Source organism: Athene cunicularia (assembly GCF_003259725.1).
Source record: "Athene cunicularia isolate RWA chromosome 6 unlocalized genomic scaffold, athCun1 chr6_part1, whole genome shotgun sequence".
Lineage (NCBI taxonomy): Eukaryota > Metazoa > Chordata > Aves > Strigiformes > Strigidae > Athene > Athene cunicularia.
This window is the reverse complement of record NW_020799105.1, coordinates 8,517,408-8,523,660: the sequence shown is the minus strand read 5'-3', so window position 1 is coordinate 8,523,660 and position 6,253 is coordinate 8,517,408. Positions and strand designations below refer to the sequence as shown.

At 38.2% G+C, this 6,253-nt stretch overlaps 1 protein-coding gene across 1 annotated transcript in view; it reads left to right on the top strand.

Moving 5' to 3' along the window:
- Positions 1-3,774: 3,774 nt before the first annotated feature.
- Positions 3,775-6,253, top strand: part of PLCE1 (phospholipase C epsilon 1) — a 155,656-nt gene continuing 153,177 nt past the window's right edge. Inside the window, exons 1-2 of the mRNA XM_026851074.1 lie at positions 3,775-3,852; positions 4,162-4,287. The gene's annotated coding sequence lies outside the window, so the exon portion shown is untranslated. The remainder of the gene's footprint in view (positions 3,853-4,161; positions 4,288-6,253) is intronic.

Sequence of the window (6,253 nt, the reverse complement as noted above, 5' to 3'; positions counted from 1 at the left end):
CATGTTCCGCAGCCCCGGGACGCCGGCGGCCGGACCCGGTGTCCCCCGGCGGCCCGCGCCCCCCTGAGCCCTCCCCACCTGACCTGTGCTTCGGGGGTCCCCCCCTTCCCGCGGGAGGGTTCAGGAAAATCCCAAATGCAAAAGCGTATTGGGGTGGGTTGCCCATATCCCACATTGTTACACATTCATCCCTCGCTTTCCCTGTTCTCTTTTTTTTACCCGTTGTGATTGTACAAACAGTTGTTACTGTTTTACATGCAAGCCTGGCTGATTGTGACCCACCAAGAGCGGTGTAGCTCGTGGGAGATCTGGCGTCAGAAGGAGCCTCTGGTGTGAGTGGCAGGGGCGCTGTCGTCTCTCACCCACTCGGTGGGTCTCGGCGAGCCCCTCTGGCGGGCTCTCAGCCCTCCTCCGCCCGGCGCTGCAGGCCCTGGTGCCCAGGCACGAAGGGCACGTGAATTCCTTCCAGCTCCAGACTTCTCTTTAGCCTGCTTGGTGAAGTGTGGTTGAGTTACGAAGACTCTAAGTCTGCAAACACTTACTGAAGTGTTTGTAGGATCAGGACCAAAGTGGCAGGGCATGATGCTTATCGGTTCTGCTGCACACTCTTGGGATGCCACCAGTACAGGTGATACGGGGAAGAGTCTATACAGGTGGCTGCAAACTAGGCTTCTGATAAAGGAAGTGTAAGAACTGGGTGGAGTGGTAGAGAAATCCTTAAAATATCAGCTGTGCTTCAAAGGAATAGTCATACGTTTCATGTTTCACAGTAAGGTGCTTGTGTGAGGAGCGGAATTGGGCTTGCAGTTGTATTGATATGTCAAAAGTTTGCTAACTGTGTCAATCCTGTAGATTTTGTATATTTGAAAGGGGATCAGAGAACCTTCCAGTTATGAAAAAAAAACATTTATTAATTGCTGCAAAGCAGTGACCATTATGCAGTTTAAGAAGTCACTTAAAGAGTGTTTCCAACTGCAGATAATCATCTTTGATCTGTGGTATCTCATCCTGTGAAACGTCGTTACAAAAACACAATGAAAACCACCTAAACAAATTTGGGAGCAATGGAATAAACAAGGCAACACCAGCAACATTCTGTGTATTAGGAAATGCTTCGGAGAGAAATGCCTAAGTCATCAAAGAGCATGCCCGGCCTGTGCATAAATTCACAAAGGATTACTGAAATCTTTCTTTCTTAGTCATCTAAATAGAATTTATTCATGATCTGCCATATTGAGGTATTAATCTAGTATACTGTAATGAGTTCATTCGTATTTTCACACATGGTAAGAAGTTTGTTATTAAGACATTGTGACTGCAGATCAGACCGTGGAGTTCCTGCCCCCTCAATTCACATTAATTTAATGTATGCATCTTAACCAATAAAAGTGTGGTGTTCAAGCCAGTGTTCCAACAATTTCATAAGGGGAAAAAAACCCCAAAGTAAAACTTCAAGAAACATGAAAGCTCTACTGCAGAATAAAAAATTTCTCGAAGCTATTTACTGGAAATCATAGAACAAGTTCATGCAAGAGATAAGATAATTTGAGGTTTGGGAGATTTGTAAAATGAGATAAAGAAATTATCTATATTTAGGTTATCCAGAAGAATGTTGTGAAATGATTGGATCACTATTTGTAAGTACTCATGTAAGAGAGCATTTCTTGTATCAAATGACTGTTCTATTTAAGAGAAATATGAATATTAAGATCCAGTGACTGCAACCTGCACTGAAATCCAGTATAGAAGCAAGGCACATGCTGAAAAGTGATGGTTGTAACTGTTCATGAAAAGTTGTGGTAAATTTATAATGGTTGGAAACATTTAGCTCAAGTTAGCAGCTCTTCTTTCTTGAAGAAGAACAGCTGTAATTTAGCAATAGTTCTTGGATTTGAAACAAGAATTAGTTAAAGGAAGACCTGAGTTACAAAGGAGGCAAAACCCAATCTATTATTTCATTAGAAGTCCATGATTGGCATAGGGATTTTTCATTAAACTTTAAGGTTTTGTTAGTGATTCTTTAATTTAGCTGCATATTTACAAAAGTATTTCTTTAAGATTTTATTCTTTTTAAACACTAAAGATCATACTTTGGAGCAAGGGTTGTTTTCTCTTTGTATGGCAACTACCACAAAATGGGTGTTGGCTCATGACTAAACTTTATAAATGACAATGGTAGTGTTATTAACAATAATTCACAGTTTTTGTTTTAATTACTTTTTGAAAATAGTGGTAAATGAACCATTGGAAGGAATCACGCAGCTCTAGCATGGACAGATTTATTCTCACGCCTGTTCACAATGCAGCCATTGATGGTTTAATTTGAGTAATGGCTATCATTTGATTATGCAGACAGCAGGTTAATGGCTGTCTGTACCTTTAGTATGCAGTCTGATTAATTTTTAAATAATACTTTTCATCATGGCTCTGTTTTAGAACACTATTAGCATGCTAACCTGAAAGCCATGGTTTTCCTTAGGTTAATTCTGTCCCTTCTTGAGCCTGCTTAATCTCATTTAGAGGAGAATTGTTGCACGTGTACTTCAGGGCCTAAATGACCGAGTACATATTATCTGAGAGTAGTCCAGCTTACTCTGCATACTGTTTTATTTGTCTTGGCAAATATATACATATATCTGCTTGTGGGTGGGGTTTCCACAGTCATGGTTCTGCCAGATATTGGTCATATTTCACTGTGATTTTTTTTTTTTTAAGTGGCGAAGTGATGACAATTTTTCTTTGCATTTCCTATATTGGGAACTCTCTAATGTTTTTCTTCTGCTTTTGAGGCACAAAATTTTGATCTTATTTGAAAAAATGTAGTTAATTCGTAAACATGTCACTACAGGATCAAAGTCTGGTCCTTGGTGGTTCCATATAGTCTGTCGTGGTGACATGTATTTGCAAGACTTTACTGTCACTTATTTTAAACTCTCACTTCTTAACTGCCCAGTCATTCCTAAATAATCTAACACATCAAACAAAAGCTACATGTGCCATCATTTACTGAAAACTGGTAGACTACAAGAGCTAGAAGGAATGAGTTCAACTCTTCACCAGAATTATCCTTCTTCCAGAGCCCACTGTATTTCTCCAGTCTATCTAGGGTCAATGATGCTGTTGCAGGTAATAAAAGTAGCAGGGATATGTGCCTTGTGGAATATGTGGCATGCCCCAGGGAGCTGCCTTCTGTGTTCTTTACATCTGAAGCTCTTATGTACTACAGAATAACGTTTGCCTATGGAGACAGTGGAGACTTGAGTCTTGAACAAGGAAGTGTATTCTCTAGGCCAGTATATTTACTGTAATATTTTACTCATGGTAGTCTGAGGCATATCATAATAGTTTAAATAGGCTGTCAACTCTGGGATACTTTTAATTCTACATTGCCATCAGTAAGTAATATTTAATAATTTGTTATGACATTGTTAGTGGAGCCACCTCATTAAAAAATATATATATATTATTGCAATTTTCAATTGTAACATTTCATAAGTAATTTAAAAATTAAATACTTAGGTATTTTCAGTGTACTTTGTTACTCATTTGAATGTTTTCAATGAGACAAAGAAAGTGGAAACTTTGATTGCAAATTCAAAGTTACCATTTGAAAATATTTATTTTTGGGGTAATGGTTTTATTCTATTAGTATGCACAAGTGCTACATAACTTGCATCTAATAATAGTGTGTTTTCTTAAACAGATGACTCTCCAGTTGCATTGACCTTGCCTTGTGTAGTAGGACCTTGCTGTCTGCTGTTTCAGACAATGCTCTGATGTGAGACCTCTCCTCCCACAGTATTTTTCTCTGTGCTACAGCATACAGCAAGAATGCTGTTGCAGTGATCTCTGGTATTTGAGGTTTTTGTTACACTGCATCTTCTTTCTAACATTTTCATAATGCATTCCTTTACTCCCAAGTACAAAACTGTGTTGCTTGGATTAGGTTAATTTGTTTCTGAAGCACTGCAAAGATCTTTCAGCAGTATTTGAGGAAACCCAAGTTGGTTTCCCTTTGGAATTTAGCAAGATAAAAAAGGGGTCATGTAGCAGAGTAGCTACTGCTTTGTGCACTAGCAACACTTCATATTAAAGAACAACCTGTAGACTTCCTCTTGAGAAACTTTACTGATGTGAATGCCTCCTTTTTAATTCTTCTAGTGTTGCTACAGTTGCTTTGGATTACAGCTATGTACCAAATTGCAAGGGAAAAAGAAAACCCAGTGTTTTAATATACAGGCTGAATTGCCTTCTGAAGACAGCATTTTGCTTCTGGTGTAATTTTAGGTAATTTTCATACTCTGATATTTTTTTAAATATGTATTTTCAACCAGTTACTCTTAATTTCAGACAAATATGTTAAAATACATTTATAATCAGATTGTTTAACTGGTAGGCAGAGATTGGTTAGTATTTTTCTAACTTTTATTAGAAAAATTAATACTTTCCATGACTTTCAAATATATCCAGTGTTCCGTGAGGATATGAATTGTTTCTACTGAAAGTTGTGGGAAAATAATTTAATTGCAGGTATTTCTTGTGGAAGTTTCAAGTTTCTGCCCACTCTCTGCACCTGTTTTAGTTCACTAGGCTTATGGGAAGCAGTAAAACTAGAAGAGTATCTATCCAAGGCTGCAACCCCCTAGATTTCTGACTGCAGGACAGACTGACAAACAGGCTTCCTCCCTGTTTGTTCTGTAATTCACATTTGCTCTTTAGCTATGCTGTGGGCTGCTTTTCTATAACATCTTGAGAGGCAAAAGTGTCAGAGTAACAGGTAGATAATGCTTCTTGAAGTCTTTTGTATTGTGGTACATGTGCATTACTGCAGTACTTCTGCTTTTTTTTAGATGAAAAATATTTCTTAATGTGGTTCTTTTAGAGCCCTTGAAATTTTTCTGTGTAGCTGTTGTTACTTTTGTTTGCATTTTCTCCTCAGAAAACAAGGTGGACATACAAAAAGGGGAGAATCTTGCATAATTAACTTTGTTTTGTTGTGATTGCACCTTTTTTGTTTGCTTTTGCTTTTCTTAATGGTTAATTTATGGAAAATAAACAAAAATAGAAGAAAGCAAGCAGTTGGACAGCTGCTTATGTTGGGAATATTTTAACTTTAATAACCACTTAAAATGTTGCTGCTGTTAGTAGTTTGAATATACATCTACTCTTATTCTGTGCTTTAATTCAGAGAAGTATAAACAAGAATTTCCACTTCAGTGGTGGTGTTCACTCAGTAGACGTAGAAATGAAATACGGGGAAAATATAAAAATGAATGGTTTCATATGTGTCACTAACTACAACCTCCATGGCAATCCCATTTAGGAGCATTTCCAATATTAATAGCCTGTGTAATTTAAATATATGTCCAATTATGGTGCTTTTTCTTGATTTTATTTTTGTAGGAGAAATTTAGAAAGTAGTGGTCACTGTTTCATCATCTGTCACTGTGTAAAATTCCAACAAGTTATACCATCCAAGCTAAATAAACTATTCCTTTGAATAATCTTCATGTGTCTACCAATATGTAATAGGTACACTTAAGGGTTCAGTTCTGTGTGTTTGGTTTTGTTTTGCTTGTTTTCAAAATGATCTTCTTTTCTTGTAAGATACAGCTGTTGGAGGACACTGTTGAAGGATGGTAATTACTGCTCAGTGCTCCCTGCCCACCCGTAATTTATCCAGTTTCGAATTTGATCTTGCTCTAGATGTTTTCCAGTTTCCCTTCCTTCTTCATAGTGTGGAGTCTTGTGTCCTGTTACCCTGAGTTAGGTTGTAAGAGGGAGTGGTTGATACTTAGGGAGGGTGGTACCATTTCATTCTTCTGTGTCTTTGGTACTTTTGGTTTGACATAACTGCGGTATGGTATTAGCATATTGCCAGTTGTTACCTGATACTGTGGTATGTGGAATTACAGATTGCTTTCCACAAGAGAAATGGTTGCGTGGTTTCAGTTCCCTGCAATGTGAATTATGTGCAAGGAAGCAAGAAGTATCTCTATTTTCAGGGTGTGTTCCTATCAGAGATAGTTGTCTCAGTGAGAATACCCTTACATCCCTGCAGACTGGACACCTGCAGAAGCTACGTCTCAGCTGAAAGGGTCAAATCAAATAAAAGGTTGACTGAATGTTTACATTCATCAAAGTCTACTTTCCAATAAGTGTATCGCTTAACAACACTGTTCCCTTTCTCCCCACAAAACCTCTCCATGAGCTGGTATCTGGCAGAACAGCTCAGTCATGCCTTCCCCTCCAG